The following is a 21,912-nucleotide window of genomic DNA, read 5'->3' as shown; positions in this document are numbered from 1 at the left end:
TGGGCAGCATAAAGCTCTCTGAGTGTTGCATCGCCCAAGGAAATGCAGGTCATCGCTCCAGAGGTGTTAATAGTCACATATGTACAAATTCACATCGGATGATGGAAGAGGAGAGTCTTGCCTCCCTGTATTCCAATTACACCTTGGGGATCTTTAAACCTGCCCTTTATTATTTGTCTTGCAGTAGGGCTGTGCAGACCCATGGTATCAATATCAACTCATGGTATCAGTAACAAAAGGCCAGTTTAAATTAATAAAGCAAAATAAATGACATTTGGGTGAGGTTAAGGTCCTAAAAGGAGGGCTGTATAAATCCCGTAAGGCACAGGAGTTGGGCCATCTGACCTGTTCCTGACACAGATTCCCTGTGTGACCTTAGACAGGTCAAGGGCCAAAGTTCAGAGCATGGGTGCTCAGCATTTTCTGGCAGTCAGACCCCTTTAAGTTGTCTCAACTTGGGGCAGACAGAAGTGGAGGCACCCAAAGATCACTGGCCACATTTTGGTCTCATATCTGTGCCTCAGTTTCCTCAACTATCAAACAGAGTTAACAGCATCACCGGCCATCCAAGTGGATAACAATCATATCTACTCCCCACACCTGGCCGGGGTTGTTATACGTCCAATAACGTTTGTAAAACTCTGAGAGCCTCAGACAAGAGGTAGAAGGGCAAAGTCTTCCTGTGACTTTTGCTCTATTTCCCCCGCTCCCCACCCCACAGACACAAAGGAGATTGATCCTGGATTCTGGAAAGCAAGTGGGGACTGCGGTAGAATGGGGGTGACCTGCTCCCACTCTCCGGCCTAGCTGCCTGTCACCCAGACAATGTTTAATCCGTTAGCTGCCAACCGTACCATGATGGGTAGCTGTAATATCTGTGTGGTTGTGAGTGCTAGTGTCCCTTTGGAGGCCATGTGATGGTCCAGCAGCGTGGTACCCAGTGGGATAAGGTGTTAAAAACCTGCCTGTGTTTGGTAAACTGTGGCAACTCCCTCCAGGCCTCTCTCTCATTATTAAGGCACAGAGAAAAGAAGTGAAGGCCAGGACCGCAGCAGAGAGAGAAACAGAATCCAGGTGTATGATAGCCAGCCAAGTCCCTACCCACTAGACTGCACTGCTGCTCTCTTGCTAATTCGGTGCTGTCGGGTGGCACGTTCCTTGGTATATTAACTTCTTGAGGCAGCCCAGCGAGGAACACTGATAACACGACCACTGCACCCCACAACTGGCACACTGGGCTTAGGTACCCACTGGCATTCATGGAGATCAGTATTTCTGGCTTTGGAAGTAACTATCTTCTAGTTCAGGGACAGCAGGAAACTCCCCAGAGCCACGGCATGCACTGGGACCCATAGGGCATCTCCCCAGAAAGGCTGATGGTTGAGAGGTGCCCAGAGACAGAATTTTCTTCTCCTCCCCAGAGCTTGGCCCGCCGGATCAGGGTTGAAGCAGGTTGGTGGGGTGATGTAGGGGAAACACAATGATAAATCAATAAAAATACCTGCTTCGGATGTAATAACACCTGGTTATTACAAACCAAAGATCTCAAAGCAGTTTACAAAGGAGATCAGGAGCAGGTTCCTTTGTTTACACAGAGGTAAAGTGACTTACCCAAGGTCCTCCAGCAGACCCAGGGCAGAGGTGGGAATAGAAGCCAGCTCTCCTGCATCCCAGTCCAGCACACTAACCACTAGGCAGTGCTGCCTCCCACCTTGTGTTTTTGCTGCCTCTTGTTCTGCTGGGTGAAGAGACAGTCCCTCCCCAGCAGAGGCTGGCACCTTTCCCTGGCACGCGATATTTGGTGCTTTGCGTCCAGACCTTTCGGAGACAGCTGCTCCCACTTGACCCCTTAGCCAGCAATAGCTCCATGAAACGTCGTATGGTTACAATACATTTCCTGCCTCACATAAGAACAGCCATACTGGGTCACACCAACGGTCCGTCTATCCCAGTGTCCTGTCTTCTGACGCTGGCCAGTGTCAGCTGCTTCAGAGGGAATGAACACAACAGGGCAATTAGCAAGTGATCCATCCCCTGTTGTCCAGGCCCAGCTTCTGGCAGTCAGAGACTAGGGGCATGCGGTTGCATCCCTGGTCATATTGGCTAATAGCCATTAAGGGACCTATTCTCCATGAACTTCTCTAGTTCTTTTTTGAACCAGTTATACTTTTGGACTTCACAAAATCCCCTGGCAACGCGTTTCACAGCTTGACTGTGCGTGGTGTGAAGAAACACTTCCTTTTGTTTGTTTTAAACTGGCTGTCTATTAATTTCATTGGGTGAACCATGTTCTTGTGTTAGGTGAAGGGGTTAATAACGCTTCCTTATTCACTTTCACCACACCAGTCATGATTTATTTTTATATAGATTTCTATCATATCCCCCCTTCGTCATCTCTTTTCCAAGCTGAAAAGTCCCAGTCTTTTGAGTCTCTCCTCACACGGAAGCCGTTCCATACCCCTGATCATTTTTGTTGCTCTTCTCTTTACCTTTTCCAAGTCCAATAGATCTTTTTTGAGATGGGGCGACCACATCTGCAGGCAGTGTTCAAGATGTGGGCGTACCATGGATTTATATGGAGGCAATATGATATTTTCTGTCTTATTATCGATCCCTTTCTTCATGATTCCCAACATTCTGTTAGCTCTTTTGACTGCTGGTGCGCATGGAGTGGATGTTTTCAGAGAACTATCCACAGGGACTCCAAGATCTCTTCCTTGAGTGGTAACAGCTAATTTAGACCCCATCATTTTATATGGATAGTTGGGATTATTTTTTCCACTGTGCATTCCTTTGCATTTATCAGTGTTGAATTTCATCTGCAAATTTCCTCTCAGGCTAAAAACCGTGTGCGACAGGCAAATTGCAACTGAACCAAATCGTAACAGCAGAGTCATTGGCAGCCCCTTAAAGCATAGGATGCGCTGGCCTTTGAGTGCAACAGAAAAGTGAGCTGCTAGGCTCCTGAGCAATAACTGGTGAAGATCAGGGTCTGGGGATAGGTGGAATAAAGAATCTTGCAGCCTGGAGAGTGAGGATTGAATAGCTTGCATTGGGGTTATCACCCACAAGTCCCTGAAAGGTGTGCATGCCAAGGAAAGAGAGGAATTGTTTTCACAGGTTGACGGAAGGGTGTCTTGTAGCTAAGACGCTGAGTTCAATTCCTGCCTCTGCCACAGATTGTCTGCAGGACCTTGGCCAAGACATTTAATCCCCCTGTGCATCAGGCCCCCATCTGTAAAGCAGGGATATGATATACTTCCTATGCTCTTTGGGGCAGGAACCATTTCTTACTATGTGTTTGAACAGTGCCTAGTGAAACGGGACTCTGACCTCAGTTGGGGTTTCCAAGGATTGACTGGGAACGAAGCAATCCTGGAATGGAATGCTTTTCCCCATTGCCCCTTACCCACCAGGGGCCAATTCCTGGCCCCAGCCCCACCCCTGCTTCCCTGTTCCCACCCACAAAGCACCTTCTCTTTTTCTCTCATGTACAGGCACAAACAGGCTCCTTCCAACACGGAGGCTGGGTGAAACAAAGGTCCAATAAATCCCCAGTGTCTGTAATTCCTTCTGCCTCGCCTCCAGGGCTCGGGATACAGGTACACCCATGGTGTCTCGGACCCGTGCTCTGTCAACAGCGCAGACTGCTAAACTGCAGCTGACTAATAAACCAGCTGGCCTGAACTCATTGTCACCAGATGAGGCTGCAACAAGGAGGGAATTCCTCACTTTCATAACCATCCTCCTAACCCACGTATCCCTGCTTAGAGCCTGAAGTGGAGAGTTAATTAACCAGAGGGGCTGGAAATCCAGGCAGGATTCAAGAGAGATTAGAAGGGACTTGATTCTCCCCTAACACACACACTCCCCTTTCACAGCAGTGAACTTGTCCCTCTCCTCCGCAGCTGACAATGGTAAGGGTAGGGGGAGGAATGTAACTGAGCCTCTCCTTGCTATCCGCCGCCTTGCTTCAATTACATCAGCCAATTAATTTGCAGGAGAAAAGTTAATAGAGGTGAAGTCGCCAAGGAAGTGATTGCTCAGGAGGCCAAAGCCGCAGGACCTGCGGCGTGTAGGAATTTGTTTTAATTAGCTGGGAGGTAAGTGGCTGGTTATCAAGACATCAGGCAGTTGACTTGTCAGTCAAAGGGATCATGGAAGTCTTGCCTGATGAAAGAAAGCACTGTGCTGCGGGATGGTCCGATGACACCTGCCGCCCAACCGCATCTTGAAGGGAATCTGCTGGTGCAGGGGGCTAGAATCTGCCTCCAGATCTAAGGGTTCTTGGTCTCCACGCCCAAGGAGAATAGAGCTGCAATTGAGGGTCCAACTGATCATCATATTGGGGGTCAGGAAGGGAATTTCCCCCCAGGTCAGACTGGAGAGACCCGGGAGGTCTCTTCCAACCCTAATCGTCTATGATTCTATGAGCTAATGGATTCATATGATTATAGGAGACTGTCCGCTTTCATTTTAAAAAGAAATAAATTCCTACCCTCCTGGTTCTAGAGAAAAGCTTGAAAATGAGACTCCAGTGCATGCTACAGACTCAGAACCGGAAGGTAACCACAACCAGCACCACACCAACATTTATTATTTTTGAAAATCTCATGACATTTAAGCCAATTTTATGATGTTGGGGGGCTGGATTCATGATCTTTGAACCCTTGGCATTGGTTGTACTCAAAGGAGAAGTTTCTTCTTTTGTCTAATGGAGACAGAGTTGAGGAGATGGGAGGAGGAAAGGCTGCCAACTTTTATATTGGCTTTCGAAGCAGAACATTTGCCCGTTAACTCGCACTCAGGGTTTCTAGTCTATTTATCAAAGTTCTTATCTACAGGTGGGTGAAAAATTCACCTCAAACTTTTTTTTTGGTGAAAAATGCAGTCAGGTGAAATGGTTCAGTTGACAAATAGCATCAGTTTCACTGAATTGTTTCGGTTGAAAAAAAAATGAGTGAAAAAAATCAAAAACATTTTGATTTTTCAATTTGAAGGGACTTCATCTCAAAATTCCCCTTGATTTTATTTTAAGCAATTAAAAATGAGGGCTGTCAAGTGATTAAAAAATTAATTGCAATTAATTGCAGTTTTAATCACACTGTTAATATTAGAATACCATTTATTTCAATATTTTGGGGGGGTTTCTATATTTTCAACTATAGGGTCAGGGCTGGTGGCTCTGGGCTTCAGCTCTCCTCAGAGCCTGGGGTTCGGGGCTTCAGCCCCTCTTGGGGCATGGGGCTTCAGCTGCTCTCGGTGCATGGAGCTCCAGGCCCCCCACTTCCCAAGAAGCTACGGGCTGCGGATTTTCCAGCCCCCCTGCTGCCTCTGGAGCTGTGGGCTGGGACTTCTTTAGCCCCCCTGCTGCCAAAGCCTCCTGCCCCGCTCACATGTCTGCGATTAACACATTAAAAAAATTGAGACATTCATTTTGCTTTCAGTTAATTGCAGGCGTTAACTGTGATGAATTGACAGCCCTATTAAAAATATTTTAAAATTGCGCAGGATCTAACTGAAAAATTTCGTTTCACCTGAAAAACAACTGATTTTTAAAACTCTTCTCTTGGTGGAACATTTTGAAAAATTTCCATTTTGGGTTGATCCCCCAATTTTTTTCTTTTTGAATTGCCAGGGATCCGAAAAATCCATTGTTTGCATGGCTCTGTTCGAATCTCCCCTCTATCACTGTAATATCTAAGTGTTTTCTGGTCGGGTATTAAATGTCAGGACTAATATCTGTCATGCGGGGTTTCTCACACCTTCCTCTGAAGCAGATGGAACTGGCGACTCTTGCTTACAGGATATTGTATTAGATAGCCCCCGGTCAGATGCAGCATGCGCCTTCCCAAGCCTGCTCTAAAACAACGTCCACACACTGGGTAGAGTCAAAACACCCCTGTTCCTGGTGTTTGGCTTTGTAATCAAAGAAATTAACACAAGGATCAGCTCCAGCCGTTGTCCCCAAGTGTTGCTGGTTCTAGGGCTCCTCCCTCAGGACTACCCAGCCCACACTTTAGATCCCCTTTCCACAGAAAGACACACCCTCTTCCTTTATATCTGGGCAGGGGAACGAACCACCAACCTGGATGAGTTAGCAGACCCCACTGAATCCTTTCCCAGGAGGAGTGACACCTGGCAACAGGGCAGTGTTTCAGACAAGCCCCGTCAGACACACCTGTACAGCATATCCTATGTGAACCCTCACGGACACCAATGCTCCACACTGCCTGCAGATTTTGGTTTAGGTTAGGTTGGTTTTGCCCAGAGTTGGATAAGCAGCCCAACATCATCATTGTAAATTCTGGCAGCCCCCAAAGGCCACACTCGAGATCCGCACCCATCGGATTGCGTGCACTGCAAACACAGAAGGGACCGTGACTCACCACGTGGCTGGAACTAGTCAAGGCCTGGGTAGGTAATGGTTTTCTGCCACCGCACTCCCAGCTAAAGCTCGGGTGGTAGATGGCAAAGTGAGTCCAGGCCAGGTCTTGGGCCGTCCTGTGTGTGTAGCGAGCACAGGCTCTATTACTAACACCACCTAGCTCTTGCACAGCACTGTTTATTGGTAGATCTCAAAGCAGTCACTCTCCCCATTTAACAGACAGGGAAACTGAGGCACAGAGCAGTGTCACCACTTACTCAAGGTCTAGTGGCAGAGCTGGGATCTAGAACCCAGATCTCCTGAGTCCAAGTCGAGGGCACTACCCACTACGCCACACAGTCTCCACCTACTAACATCCCTATTGGGCAGTCTGGGAGTTAGAGAGCCAGCAACACCCACAGGGTCTGCATGTGTTTAGCAGCCCCAATCAGACTGTTAGAGCCCAGTCTCTGCTCTCTTGTGAGGACACTTGCCTTATGGCCCCCAAATGGGTTCAGACAATACCCTCAGAGTACAGGGCATTCTTCTTGCTCGGCTCCAAGGGAAAACCTAGCTGCAGGGCCTTCCTCACTGCCTGCTATTGCCAAATTGACTCATAAAACAAATCACCAGCTGTTGTCAGCCTCCCTTCGCTCCCAGCCTCTGACCTCTCCTGCTTTGAAGTAGGCGGGGAACACCTGCCCGTCCATCTTCAGAGACAGCTCGGCATTGTTGGCATGGCCAGGCTGGGAGTGGGGGGGGGAGAGAAGGCTTCCTCCCTGGCGAGATAAGCCCCCTGTAATCAGCGTAATGGAGAGCAGCCCTGCATACCACCTCACCTTTACTGCGGGCATCACAGGTGCGAGGAGCCCACACCCAATGGAGCCAGGCACATCGCATGGAGCCTTTCCCTGCTGTGCTGGGGGCCACCTGGATCTCTTGTTAAACTGTCTGCTGAGAGGGGGATTTCTTGGTATTTATTTGTGCCTTAAATCACAGACCTAGTAGGGCAGCCATCTGATCTGTTACCCCACCCCTCTCAGCCTATGCAGGGTTGGGGGGTTATTTTTTGGAGGTGGGGAGAAGTTGGGAAAAGATTTTCCATATTCTGAAAAACAAATCCCACTGAAAGTTGCCCTTCCCCCTTTTGAAATGGCAACCTGGAGAGGGGATGTAACTCAGTTTTTACTCTCTGTGTATAGTCTCCTTGCCTAGCTGATAAACTGTGCCGGATCATCCCCTACTGCCGAGTCTCCAGTGCTTTATTTGTAAGCTTGGGGGCAGGGAGCAGCTTTTTGTTCTGTTTGTACAGCACCTAGCACAGCAGGGTCCTGGGCTGTGACAAGATCATAGAATCATAGAAGATTAGGGTTGGAAGAGACCTCAGGAGGTCATCTAGTCCAACCCCCTGCTCAAAGCAGTAGCAACACCAACTAAATCATCCCAGCCAGGGCTTTGTCAAGCTGGGCATTAAAAACCTCTAAGGAAGGAGATTCCACCATCTCCCTAGGTAACCCATTCCAGTGCTTCACCACCCTCCTCGTGAAATAGTGTTTCCTAATATCCAACCTAAACCTCCCCCACTGCAACTTGAGACCATTGCTCCTTGTTCTGTCATCTGCTACCATTGAGAACAGCTGAGCTCCATCCTCTGTGGAACCCCCCTTCAGGTAGTTGAAGGCTGCTATCAAATCCCCCCTCACTCTTCCCTTCTGCAGACTAAATAACCCCAGTTCCCCCAGCCTCTCCTCAAAAGTCAGGCGTCCCAGCCCCCTAATCATTTTCGTTGCCCTCCGCAGGACTCTCTCCAATTTGTCCACATCCCTTCTGTAGTGGGGGGGGGCAAAACTGGATGCAATACTCCACATGTGGCCTCACCAATGCCGAATAGAGGGGAACAATCATTTCCCTGGATCTGTTGGCAATGCTCCTACTTATACAGCCCAAAATGCAGTGAGCCTTCTTGGCAACAAGGGCACGCTGTTGACTCATATCCAGCTTCTCCTCCACTGTAACCCCTAGGTCCTTTTCTGCAGAACTGCTGCTGAGCCAGTCGGTCCCTAGTCTGTAGCGGTGCCTGGGATTCTTCCATGCTAAGTGCAGGACTCTGCACCTGTCCTTGTTGATCTCCTGGCCACTACCAGAATACTCCTAAGGGATGTCACCCGGGCGTGCTGGGAAGCTCCTCCTGGGGCGGTGCCGGGTCAGGAGCCCTCTGAGGCCCAGGGCTCCCACTCAGGTCCGTCCTGCCCCTGGCGGACAGGCCAGCTGCGGCTCCTGTTTTATTCTTCTCCCCGTCAGCAGAAAACTGCTGCACGAGGGGCCCCTGGTGGCACCACCGAGCAGCTCGGCTCATTCATGAGAGGCGGAGGAGCCGGCTGCAGGCCAGGCCTGGAAAGAGCGCAGCGCCCACAGTCTGGAGCTCATTCGCCTTGGGCAGAGCTCCACACCAGGGCTGGGCTACACTTCAAACGTTTCGGGGGCACGGCTGCACCGCGGTCGGGCTTCCCAGTGTAGACACTGCCTCTGCCGCTGGGAGCGGTTCTCCCGTTGCAGGTAATCCCAGGGGCTAATCGCAGGGGGGGCGTAGGTAACCCACCTGCCCGAGCGGCGGTAGCTGGAGGAAATCTTCCATTGCCCTAGCGCTGGCCACAGGGGGACTAAAGTTGGCTTAACAACACAGCTCAAGATGTGGACTTTTCTCACCCGTGAAAGATGTAGTGAGACTGACCTAGTTTTCTCGTGTGGACCAGGCCTAAGGGCAAAACCAGACCCCACGGTGGCAGGCGCATTAGACACGCCTGTTACAGAGGTAGTTCAGGTCAGACTAATCAGCCTGGCAAACTCTGAGCCTGCTAGCTCCGGGGGTCGCCCCATGTATTCATGCAGGGCCCAGCCCAGTGGGGAACGATCCTCATGGAGGGCCACGGGGTGCGAGTGCTGCCGGCCTAGGGGACGCCCGTGACATGCAGCACATCGTGGAAAACCAGGGCGGCATTTGCCAATAGCGACCTGGGCCAGGACTGGAGAGACGAGAGAGCTCATTGGAGTCACCAGCTTTGCCCCCTTGGGGCGTCACTAGAGCGGACTCCGTACCATGTGCTCCAAGGTGGAAGTCCCGAGGCTGAGGGAGCAAGGAAACCCTTTCCTCTCCAGCTCCCTCCCATTTCAGTTTGCCCAGGTGTTGACTAGCAGGATTCAGTGCCCCGCAAAGCATGGGCTACGTGACTAAGGCAGAGCATCGCTTGTCCGAGTGCAGGAGGTGGGGTAACTTAACCCCCCCTTACTTAGTGGCCAAAGTGCCCTCTTTCGGGAGTGCAGGGCCCAATGGGGGGAAAGAATCCCACCTGAAACAAATAAAAGGAAGTTCTCCTTCACACAGCGCACAGTCAAACTGTGGAACTCCTTGCCTGAGGAGGTTGGCCAAGACTGTAACAGGGTTTAAAAGAGAACTAGATAAATTCATGGAGGTTAAGTCCATTAATGACTATTAGCCAGGATGGGTAAGGAATGGTATCCCTAGCCTCTGTTTGTCACAGGGTGGAGATGGATGGCAGGAGAGAGATCACTTGATCATAACCTCTTAGGTTCACTTCCTCTGGGACATCTGGCATTGGCCACTGTCGGCAGACAGGAGACTGGGCTGGATGGACCTTTGGTCTGACCCAGTATGGCCGTTCTTATGTTCTGACTGGTCATATCCACCCCCTTCCTCCCCCACCGTCTCCTGCCCTCTAGCTCAACCCTGCCCCTCCCCGCATCTCCCTCTGCTGCTTTGCTCTAGCTCGGCCTTGCCTTGGGGGCAGCTTTAAATCCTTGGGGAGGAGGTGGGGGGGGCTGCTAGTGAAAGCTCCTGAGGAAAGGCAGCACTTCCAACAATTGCTCTGGATGGATCCTTCCCCCGCCAGGCAGCACGGTGCCATTTTTGGCCATGCCGCCCGCCCTCCCCAGTTGCCCCCCCCCCTTGGGGGAAGACACACCATTGCAGCTGCTGGCTCCCCAGTTCCAGCAACCCCCCTTGCCTGGGAAGCCGGGATCTGCAGCACAGCTCCCTGCCGCTGTCTTGTCCCCAGCTTGTACGTCGGTGACGTTTTCATTTACAGACAGCCCAAAGGGGCTGACGGGGAAGGGAAAAAACAAAACCAACCGAACCCACCAGAATAATAAAACCCAGCTCTAATTCCCTTGTAACAGCCACACTTTCAATTACAGGGCGGGAGGCATTTCCCATTCAGCAGCCCCAAATCAAACAGGACGGGGCAGGGAAGCGAAACGTCTCCGATAAGGCGGCCGGCCGAGCGTGGCTGGGGAAGTTCTTATTAAGAAATGTAAAAAGCCGCCAATGAGGCTAATAATGAAAATAATGAAATCCCTGACGGTGCGGTGTTAGCACGTCGGAATCACATTCCCTTCGGCCCCCCAAGCAAGGTCATGCTGAAGCCTCTCCTGCAGCTTTCCCAGCAGAGGAAAATTCCCAGCGGGCAGGAGTCTCTGCTGAATGGCTCGCGCCCCAACTGGGGGCCTGATGTCCCCGCGCATCTGGCTGCTGGCTCCTGGAGGAAGCAGAACCGGGCTCTCCTTGGCTGTGTTCATTACAGGGCATTTTGCTCGCTAATGTTTAGCGATTGCATGGCTGGTCGCTCTCCCTCTCCCCGAGCTATCTTGCTTCGATCTCTGCCCCCTGGAAAAAAGGCACCTGGTGCTTGAAAACCCTGCCTGATTCGAAGGAGATAGAGGGGTGTTTAGGGGCTGTTTTCCTGGCTCTGACTAATAGGACTGGCCCGGAACATCATGCTTTATCTGTTCCATCTGGCTTGGCTTAGCCACCTGAATAAAAACAGGCTCATTTTCTGTCTAATGCCTCCTCCTGTTCTTTCCTTCACTCCCCAGCTCTCGGCCCATTTGTTCCACTTGGGAGCCCCAAGATAAGGAGCTGGAGACTGTGGGCCGGAAGCCACCTTCCATTTTTAGATTGAAATTTTGTGCCTGCTTTGCTCTGATTATAAACTTGAAAGGCAGTCCCTTCCCCCACCCTGGAGTCAACCTCTGGCCCGTACAGCTTGTATTACCTGTGGCTTTCTCAAGAGTGAAGGTGCACAGGGGATGGTGTGAGCAGATCACAGGCATGTGTACGTACGTACGTACGTACATACACAAACGCACAAACGTGGGATGTGCTTAGATATGGTGGAGGCAAGAGACGGCTACTTACACCCGCCCGCAAACGCGTATGGGGAAGATTTCAGAGGTGGGGGGCGAACGACACGGAAGCATGAGGACACTCTTTAGGCTCTGAGCTCTTTGAAGCCATCTCTTTATGATTTTGTACAGCGCCTAGCACAATGCGGCCTGGAGCCTGAGCCACCACCATAGTACAAAGAATTAACAACAATAATAAATGCCCTCGCCCACATATGTGCGTGGGGGAGATGCTCGAGGCAATGGGATGAACAAAGCTCATGGATCTGGACATGCATACATATACACACGCATGTGCGAGCATGCACGTCAGCAAATGGAGACCTCAATAATATCTTCAGGGCATCCTACCATCCCTCTGGCCATCCAGTTCCACTTCCGTAGGGAAGCCCCGCTTGTTTCTAGTTTTAGACACACTACAGTGTGGTGTGTTGGGCTCTTTTGCTTTAACAAAGTATTGTCCCCTCGCAGCCCATGTCCCAGAGGCTGGGAGAATATTCTGCATGCACATACTGCCCCCTAGTGGTCTCCCAGAGCTAGCCTCTTCCGCTCCAGTCATCTCGTTCGTTTTATGGCATTTCTGAAGTTTTATTCATTGGCCCCGGAAATGTCTAGTGACTAAAGTGCCAGACTCCTGGGTTCACGTCCCAGCTCTACCAGCCTTGGGTGGCCTTAACCTGAAAGGTTCTGTGTAAAGTAGGGCTGGTTACACCTTACTGGGGTGCACTGAGGCTTGCAAAGAGCTTTTAGACTCTTACTGTTATTGCCTGAAGTTTGGAATAACCCCCCGCTCCCCCCCACATCTCATATTAAGCCACACCTAGAATAATATCTAAAGCCACACGCATGGGGTCATGCTCTAATTCAGACACTGCTCTCCGCCCTCAATACCTATAAACCCCCACTCCCTCGGCAAAGGATCTGCGCACTTCACAATGCTTGCTGGATTTAACCTCATGACACCCCAGGAGGTGTGGTTATCCCCACAGTGGAGATGGGGAACTGAGGCAGAGATGAGGGGCCTCACCCAAACTCCCCCAGGAAGTCTGTGGAGAGCTGGGATCAGAGACAAGTAACCTAATCCCTAGATCATCCTGCCTCCCTCTCGAAGCATCCCCTATCATATATATATATATATATATATATATATATATGTTTGGTCCCGTCTAGTTTTAAGTGCGCCAGCGTGAGGCTTCCGGCACTCCCCTGGGAAATGTATTCCACCAGCCCATGTCACCTAATGAGTCGCTCACCAGCACCAGTGAAGGGAAGCATCTTTTGGGGTTACTGGTATTGCAACACCAAGGACATGAGAACTCCCTGCAGGCTGAAATCAGTCCGAAATCTTTATGACCCCTGGCCTCTTGGTGTCTGTGTGCTGGATGTCTCAGCCACGAGGCCAACCTCATGGGGTGCGAACCAGTACAAAGGTGCAGGTCACTGAACTGAAACCCTTTGGCAATAGCCCCGTGCCCTCTTCGCCCCATCCTGGCCAGACCTCCCCCATGTCCCGGGGACATGGCAATCTCAAGGAAATCGGCCACTGATCAGATAGACATTTACCCCTTGGCCTCTCCCAGCCATGTTCAAACAGACACATCCTTTGTACTCCTGTATTTTATTACTGGGGAGGTGTTTATATGCGAGTGTGTTTGTCAGAGAGGGCGCGTCATTGTGCATGTCCTATTGCTGGCTTGGTCTAGGTCGGGATTTGTTGGTAGGACACGTTAGCGAACAGGTTCTAAAAGTGTCGGATGAGGGGGAGGGAGCCAAGAACGAGCTGGTGTTAAACTCCACCCTGCCTCATCTACACGGCGCTTCTGGATGATGGGTGTTTGCTAACACGCTCCAGCCATGCGCGCTTGTGGCCCCTAGTCTAGACAAAGCCAGTGGGTGTGACTACGGCTCTGCAGCTATCCCTGTGCAGGCAGAGCTGGCTGCAGATTGCACAGTGGCTGGAATTCATGCCCTGGGCAGAGAACCAGCATGTGGCCTACGTGCCACGGAAGCCCTGAGGGTACAGAGATCTGCACCCGTTTCACCAGTACATTCACAATGAGAGCTCAGATCCCAGGCGGAGACCGGTTAGTATTGCTTCGGCTTTCTGCTAGCCCTCCGCACAGGTGTGAATTTCACCCAGGAAGAGAGACCACCACCAGCCTTATGGCAGCAGGGCCCCACACCTTAGAGGGTGCCTAATTGCAATGGGAACATTTGCTGTGTCTAGCATGTACACAGGACAAAAGGACACCGCAGAGAGAGAGGTACCAGGACCAAGCCCGCAGGAGACTAAAGCCCTGACCCATTTTAGCAGGGCGACATGTATTTCCTTGGAGCAGATTTGTCCTAGAAGGACAATATTGTCCTGACTTGATCTCTTCTCCCCTTTTTCGAGGCCAAACAATTAGGTGACATAATTCACTCATTCCTTGGTGGCTGCTTGCTGGGGGCTGCAAATCCCACCCCTCCTCCCCGGCACCTCTCTGCCTGAGCCCAAGGGGCAAACAGCTGGGATGGAAAAGCCCTCAGTGCCGATGACGTAAGCAGCAAGCGGATCTCCTCCCTGCCTGAAATAACAAGTTGGGCTGAAATGATCCCTCTGCCTTTGCTCATGTGACCATGCCCTCCCGCTCCTTTCTCCCCGTCACTCACTGTCATCCTGCTAAGAAGTGACCCTATAGTCAGTTGCTTGATGACACTTTGATTCATTACAAAATTTACTCAAGAGACCAAACAGCCAGTATCAGTCCGGTTTAATATGGCACAGGAAAAGAATTCTATACGACACCAGTCTCCGAAGAGCCTGCACAGCGACAATGAATCATAGAATATCAGGGTTGGAAGGGACCTCAGGAGGTCATCTAGTCCAACCCCCTGCTCAAAGCAGGACCAATCTCCATTGCATTTGCCTTACGCAGAAGGTGTGTTCCCCAGCTGACATTTCGGCTGATAGTATTATATGATTTTTACAAGTTACACATCTCTTTATACGTCTCTAATCCAACCCATCGGGTTGTCCCAGTTCCCTAACATGGTGTTCAGTTCCTTCCTTATCTGTGTTCTGGATACAAGCATTCCAGGTACTGGTCCGTGAAGGCACTTCCTTAGCTTGTACTAAGACATAGAACCAATGTATCTTGTTTTTGCTACGTTTCCTATCTGCTTGTGCCAAATGCTTACCTCAGCAAATGCAAGGAGTTATGCGATACTTACCGTAAGTGAACAGGATTATGGTATAGGCCAGTTTAGGCTACATCACCGTTACAATATTTGGGCTTAATGTTTTTGGTGCTTAATGCATACTAATATATATAAATATATATGGTGCAGATAAGACATATTCTTAATATGATGTCTATTTATATGTTAGCCAGCATATATTAGTCAACAGTCCATTCTCTTTGCATCTTTTCTTTCTCTCCCTCCATTCTTTTCTTCCACGCTCTGTCCTTTCTCTTCTCTCCCTGCCAGCGAGCAGAACCTCCTCAGCTGCCAGCACTGTGGAGCTGGGCATGGGCAGAGAGAGACAAGAATGGCACTGGGCCTCAGTTTAGGTGTGACACTGTTCCTTTTATAAACACAGCCATTCTTCAGATCACACCTTCCTGGCTGACTGGGGCGGAAGCAGGCGGGGAGCCTGCATCTGCTCTGTTAGCAATAGCATTGCAGATCTCCACAGCAACAGTAGAGACAGAACCCAGATCTGCCTGCTCTGAAAGCACAGCCCCTGAGCTACAGGTGAATCTCCATGAGCTGCTAGCAGTAGATGGCCTATGACACATGGCTGAACAGTTCTGATTCTATCCAGCAATGGGGGTAGCAGTGCACTTGCTTGCTAGCCAGGTCCTTACAGTGCCCTGCTAGACCATTTGCCAACCAAGGAACTCAGAGTGAGCTGAACACACCAGTATCATGACGACTGACTCGGCCTGTTGCCTGGTTACTCAGTTTACCTGCTACTGCCCATGCTGTACCTCTCAAGGAGATAAACTTGAAGACTTCATTTTCTGGTGATGGAAATAATGCACCTTTCACCAGCCACCAGGACCGAACCCTTCCCCCACCCCGTGCCGTGTCCCATTGCTCCCAGCTGGCCCCTAGCAGTACCCCATAGAGAACAGGGGTCTGGCGAGCTCAGCCTCTCTGCACCAGTCTCTCCTCCCCTGCCACATGCAGAGTCCTGAGGTAAAATGCGTTTGCAAGGGAGAATAAGGGCTCACCCAGCTGAAAGAAGCCCACCTAGGTCAGTAAAAGGAGGCGAGCCTGGCGAGTCTTGGACCAGAAACCACCCTTCCAGAAGCAGCAGCAGCAAGATTCCTCCCTCACCCTCCTCCTGCTCAAGTCATCGCTTGCGTCCCTCCTCCCCCGACACCGAATGCAGTTTTCTAAGATGAAACTCTTTTTCGGGCAGGAGGCAAGCCTGGTGGTGAGCTCAGAAACCCAACCCAACCGGAGCAGCATCAAGAATTCACCCTTCTCCTGCACAACTCCCACCCCTCCCATCTCCAGAACGCTGACTTTCGGAGGAATCTTACCCCTTCAATAAGCCAAGACTCCTCTCAAGGCGACATACAAAACTGCATACGAAAGACTAACCCAGCAGCAGCAGAAAACAAAAAAAGCCTCCTGCACAAATCACTCCCCTACTGAACGTTAAAATCCTGAGGTAAAATCTTTCCATATCCACTGCAAGGACTCTTTTGAACAGGACACAAATGTATTGATTATATAGAAGAATGTATTGAATTATTCCAGACGTTGGCACCGTTCTACTGTGTTTTCATGATCTGGAGTGATTAAAATATCAGAAAAAGTTAATGGAGCAAAGCAGCAACAGTTCAGATCTTTTGAATATGGGAAGTTTATTTTTAAAATACTTCCAGCTGGTTCTCTGGCTAAAAAGCCTGTTATCTGTAGCTATTGCCAGGCTGAGGTCCAACACCGTAGAAGTACTTCAAGTCTGCAATACCGCCTACATGCCAAGCATGCTTTTGCCTCCAGATCTTGTGCTACAGATAACACGCCGCCCATGGGTGGCTGGTATCGGAGCCTGGACCTCCTCAAACAGCCTGGCGTGACCCCACCCATACTCCACCCCCACGGCCCCTCCCGGCGCTCTGCCCTGGCCTAGGCCGGCCTGCCTCCCGCTGGGACTCAGGGCGGCTGGTGCTGCGGCTGCTCCACCTGGCTGCCCGCCGCACTGGGAGTGGGGGCGGCCGCCCCGTGAACTGGGGTTGGGCTGGCTGCCCAAAGCACTGGGGCTGGGGGTGGCTGCGGCCACCCGGTGCTGGGGCCGCGGTGGGGGTGCTCTGGGCTCCTGCAGAGGAGGGGGAGGCAGAAGGGGAGGGGGCTAGCCTCCCCTGATGGCCGGGTCACCAGCTGCCAGCAAAATGAATCCAGCCCGCCACGACAGTGTACAATTACGGAGTTTCAGGATCGCTACAAACCCAGGGATTAAACAAAGTACAACAGCTTAACCAATGCTACTGCAAAGTGAATAGCTATGGACTGCAGACCATACAACATTGTGAATGACAGAGGGCTAAGAGATGCTATTCAAATTGCATCTTCCAATCAGTCATACACCTTGCCTTCCCGAGGAACCGCTGCGTCATGAATACATGACCAATACAGCAATGAGAAGACTACAAAGTTGGAGCCTCTGAAAAATGCACTAGCTGTTGCTTTGGCTGGCGATCACTGGACATCCTTGAGCAATCACAGCTATCTTGGCGTCTCGGCACACCTGCCTGATGCTGCCTGGACTCTGCAGTCGTTTGCTGTAACAGTAACGCATACTGAAGAGAGACATTATGCCGGAGCATGTGTAGAGCATTTCTTGGAGGTTGCGAAAGAATGGACTATTCCAGAAAAGGTAACAACAATTAGCATTGACAGTGGACGTAATATGGTAGCAGCTTGCCTTTTGAACCAATGACGTGCATCACTGTCTGCAGTGATCCATCTCAGTAGTGCTCAGTGATGGGGGTTTTGAAAACATGCTGGCAAAATGTGGAAAACTTGTGAGCCACTTCAAGCACATTCCAGAGCTAGGACAGAAACAAGAACCTCTTGTACAAGATATTTCGACCAGATGGAACTCCACATTGGCTGATTCAGTGCCTGCTTTGCAATAAAGCCACTGTCACAGCCGCATTAGCTCTTCAAAAGCATCGACAGAGAAGGATTTTGAAAAAGCTAGAAACACTACCCGAGCCCTGCAGGTTTGTGACTGAACTCCTTGCGGGAGAATTGTATGTCTCCTGCTCCGTGGTTTTATCTGCATTCTGCTATATATTCCATGTTATGGCAGTCTCGGATGATGACCCAGCTTATGTTGTTCGATTTAAGAACGCTTTCATGACAGATTTTATAAAACCCAAAGAAGGTACCAATGGGAGATTTCTGAAAGATAGCTACAGCACTCGACCCAAGGTTTAAGAGTCTGAAGTGCCATCCAAAATCTGAGAGGGACGAGGTGTGGAGCATGCTTTCAGAAGTCCTAAAAAGAACGACACTCCGATGTGGAAACTACAGAACCCGAACCACCAAAAAAGAAAATCATCCTTCTGCCGGTGGCATCTGACTCAGATGATGAAAATAAACATGCATTGGTCTGCACTGCTTTGGATTGTTATCGAGCAGAACCCATCATCAGCATGGATGCATGTCCTCTAAAATGGTGGTCAAAGCATGAAGGGGCATATGAATCTTTAGGGCATCTGGCAGGTAAATACCTTCCGACGTCAGCTACAACAGTGCCCTGCAAACACTTTCTGGTGACATTGTAAACAAGAAGCAGGCAGCATTATCTCCCGCAAATGCAAACAAGCTTGTTTGTTTGAGCGATTGGCTGAACAAAAAGTAGGACTGAGTGGACTTATAGGCTTTAAAGGTTTCCCTTGTTTTATTTTTGAGTGCAATTATGTAAACAATAATTCTACATTTGTAAATTGCACTTTCACAATAAAAAGATAGCACTATAGTACTTGTATGAAGTGAATTAAAAATACGATTTCTTTCGTTTATCTTTTTTATTGTGCAATTATTTATAATCAAAAATAATAAATATAAAGGGAGCACTGTACACTTTGTATTCTGTGCTGTAATTGAAAATATATTTGAAAATGTAGAAAAATTTAAATAAATGGTATTCTATTATTAACAGCGTGATCAATCACAATTAATTTTTTAATCGCTTGACAGCCCTATTAAATATTTGTTCCCCATGTAGATGCTTAAGACTGTGATCAAGTCACCCCTTAACTATTATAATGGGTCAAACAAAAAGCCTGGCTCTCACCCCCCTTTGGAACTGTGCAGCGTTTGATCCTTTGGTGACACTGGGTAGGGCAGAAGCTCACATGGAACGGGAGGTGATGGGATGGCGGGGGAAGAGTCCTATTTTGTTCTGACAGCAGCTGACCGGTCCCTGCAGGGGGAGTGGGGGATTGAGGTCTCTACCCCCTTTCATAGAACCATAGGGTTGGAAGGGACTGCAAGGGTCGGAAGGGACTGCAAGGGTCAAACCCCCACCATGATGCAGGATTTGGTAGGTTATTGGGACAGCCATTTGGCTTGGATCAGTTATTTCATTTCACCTCGATTTGGTCTGTGTAACTCTCCGCTCTGGAGGAGACCCCAAGCAACCAGGATGTCTTACTTTCCCATAGCAGCTCCCATCCCCAAAGAGCACCAAGCACTTTGCTGTCCCCAGACAGCGCCATTGCAATGCAGCCCCCTCTGGGGTGGGATGGCAGCCACCAGCTGGTGCCCGGCACGCTGCACTAGGGAGGACAGTTTGGCCAAGAATGCTGGTGGGAAGACCCATCTCGAATGAAAAGTGCCAAGGGACCGTTAACCTCCCCCAGTAAATGGCATAGCACTCCGCTGACCGACCCCGAAGAGATGACATGCAGAGTTGACCCTTCAGAGCGCGTGCCCACACTGCAATCGGGAGGGGTGGCTGCAGCACCCGTAGACATACCTGATCCAGCTAGCGAAGTCCAGCCCGGCCAGGACCCTAGGCATGCACTCGAGCAGCCCCCACCCGTGCTGCCCCGGCTTTGCTGCTGTTGTTCCTCGAGCGAGGTGTGATCTAGATCAAAGCTAGCTCGGACGCATCTACGCAGGCCCCAGCCACACCTCTGGATGGCAGTGTTGACATACACAGAGCTGACCTGACCTGTGCTTCTAGGAAGACTTCAGTATTTCCAAGCTGACCTCTTAGCCATTCCCTCCAGGAGGCTGTTGCATGCAATGACCCTCACATCTCCCACCACGACGGTGTTTGTTCTACAGGCAGCGAGAAGGAGAAGGGAAGGGTTACCTGTCTGTGTATTGCTGGGCAAGGAATAGGACTCGGGGGGCCGGACACCACATTTTCCCACCCTGCCCACCAGCCCTTTTTCCTTTACCTCTCACGACTGTGTCAAAGCCCCCCCCCACCTTCCAAATCTCTCAAGGGTCTAAAGACTCTTTAATACAAATTAACACCAAACAAAAAGAAAATCACCCCCCCAATCTAAGCAGTGTGGCAGTGGGGAAAGGATGGAGAAGGGAAAGGAGCGGAGTAAGGAGCCTTATTTTTGCATTGGACTTTTTAACACCAGGGGTAAATATTGTCAGGAGAGATTAATACCGAAGTAAGCCCTGCCGGCTTTGTGCCTCTACCATCATTGATGGACTTTCCACTCTGCGATCCCAAGGAGGGTGCGTTAATGAGAAGAGATTATGTGTCAAGGAGAAGGAAGGTGACAATATCCGCTACGTCCAGAGCGCCTTTCATCCCAAAGAACAGGAGCAGGCCACCGATGAAATGCAGCCACCTCTGGGGTGGAACGTGGCACCTTAACAGCCACCTTCCAAAACCGTTTGGCTCGGGAAGTGAAGAATAACACGACCACTGGCCGAAACAGCAAGGAGGATGATTCAGTTTCAACCAACTATGAAGACTGGAGATGAAATTTGGCACGAGACGGGTTCACACCCCTGCTCTCGTGAAAAACCCCGTGGCGTCCCAAATGACCGCAAGTGGTTGGAGATTCAGGCCTGGTCTACCCGATGAAGTTCTGTGCCATAGCTATGTCAGCTAAGAATGGGGAAAAAAAACAAACCCACATCCCCCTGGCCACCGTCACTATGCCAGCAAAAACCCAGTGTAGACGAACTATACTGACAGGCTGCTTCTGGCGGCTTAGCTAATGTTGTTCAGGGAGCTGGTTTAGCTGAGTTGGCAGAACTCCTTCTGGTGGCTTACACTGCCTCTTCACTAGGGGGGTTTGCCAGTGTAGCTATCCCAGCCAATGCTCTGTAGTGTAGACAAGCCCTCAGCGCTGGGCATACAAGAAAGCTGCAAGATGGACTGAATGAGGCCCAAGAGATCCTCTCCTGGTTTCCTTCCAGCTCTTCCATCCCCTTAGCCAGAGATCTTGTTCTGTAGTCACTATTGTTTAAAGAGCCTCGCATCTTCCATTGCACCTTCCATACACCTTAGCTTGAGGCAGCTGCCATATCAAAGCATGACGACTGAGGGTGCGTCTACCCGGCAATCCGAGGGGGACCGCAGCACGCCGAGACCTGCCTGGGCTAGCTTTGAGCCACCGAGCTCACCTAACAGCGGCACGTGCTGCGGTCCCATTGCTGTTTGCAGCGCCGACGCCCCCTTCGAGGACAGCGAGATCGGACACAGAGCCAAGAGGCCGGTGCATGATTCTCCCATGGTGCTTCTTGGCCTCGGGGATGTCCGAGGCTCAGCTGTGGGTGCACGGTGGAGCGCGCACGTGTGCGAGAGAGAGAGAGAGGGGCAGACAGAGAGACGCACGCAATAATTAAAGGGCCAACCGTACAGAGCGGCCGGCGTTGCTCAGAGAGACGTTTCCTCACTTAAGGGTCAGGCCAGTGCGGCTGATAGAGATTTCATTCCTTCTGCTGAAGCATCTGGCATTGGCCAGTGCTGGAGACAAGACACGGGACTAGAGCTATAGTGATGATCCCTGGTAGGGCAACTCCACCGCTCTGGCACCAGGAAGGAGTGCAGGCTGCTGGCACGGAAAAAGGGTGGGGGGCGGAAGGAGTGCCTGAGAAAGCCGGGTACCTGGTTTTGTTCCTATAAATTATAAGCCTGATCTGCTTCACGTTGCACAGTGTAATAACTTACATGCCCTGGGCTCTCCAGGCAGGCGGGCTGGGGCAGGGAGAGAAAGCATTAATGTTATTCTGGGTGACACACCACTGAACTCAGCCGCAGTCAGAGCAGCTGGCGGGAGGGATGACGTGAGAATCTGCAGAGCTTCCCTCTGCTGAGGGCCTGAGCAGGGCAGGAGCAAGGGTAGATCCTTGGATCT

At 50.6% G+C, this 21,912-nt stretch overlaps 1 pseudogene; it reads left to right on the top strand.

Annotated features, from left to right (window-relative positions):
• Nucleotides 1-16,383: 16,383 nt before the first annotated feature.
• LOC144263801 (E3 SUMO-protein ligase ZBED1-like) lies at nucleotides 16,384-18,434 on the top strand (annotated as a pseudogene).
• Nucleotides 18,435-21,912: the final 3,478 nt, after the last annotated feature.

The sequence above is a fragment of the Eretmochelys imbricata genome, chromosome 4 (assembly GCF_965152235.1).
Source record: "Eretmochelys imbricata isolate rEreImb1 chromosome 4, rEreImb1.hap1, whole genome shotgun sequence".
Classification (NCBI taxonomy): domain Eukaryota; kingdom Metazoa; phylum Chordata; order Testudines; family Cheloniidae; genus Eretmochelys; species Eretmochelys imbricata.
This window is presented reverse-complemented; position numbering and strand designations above follow the sequence as displayed.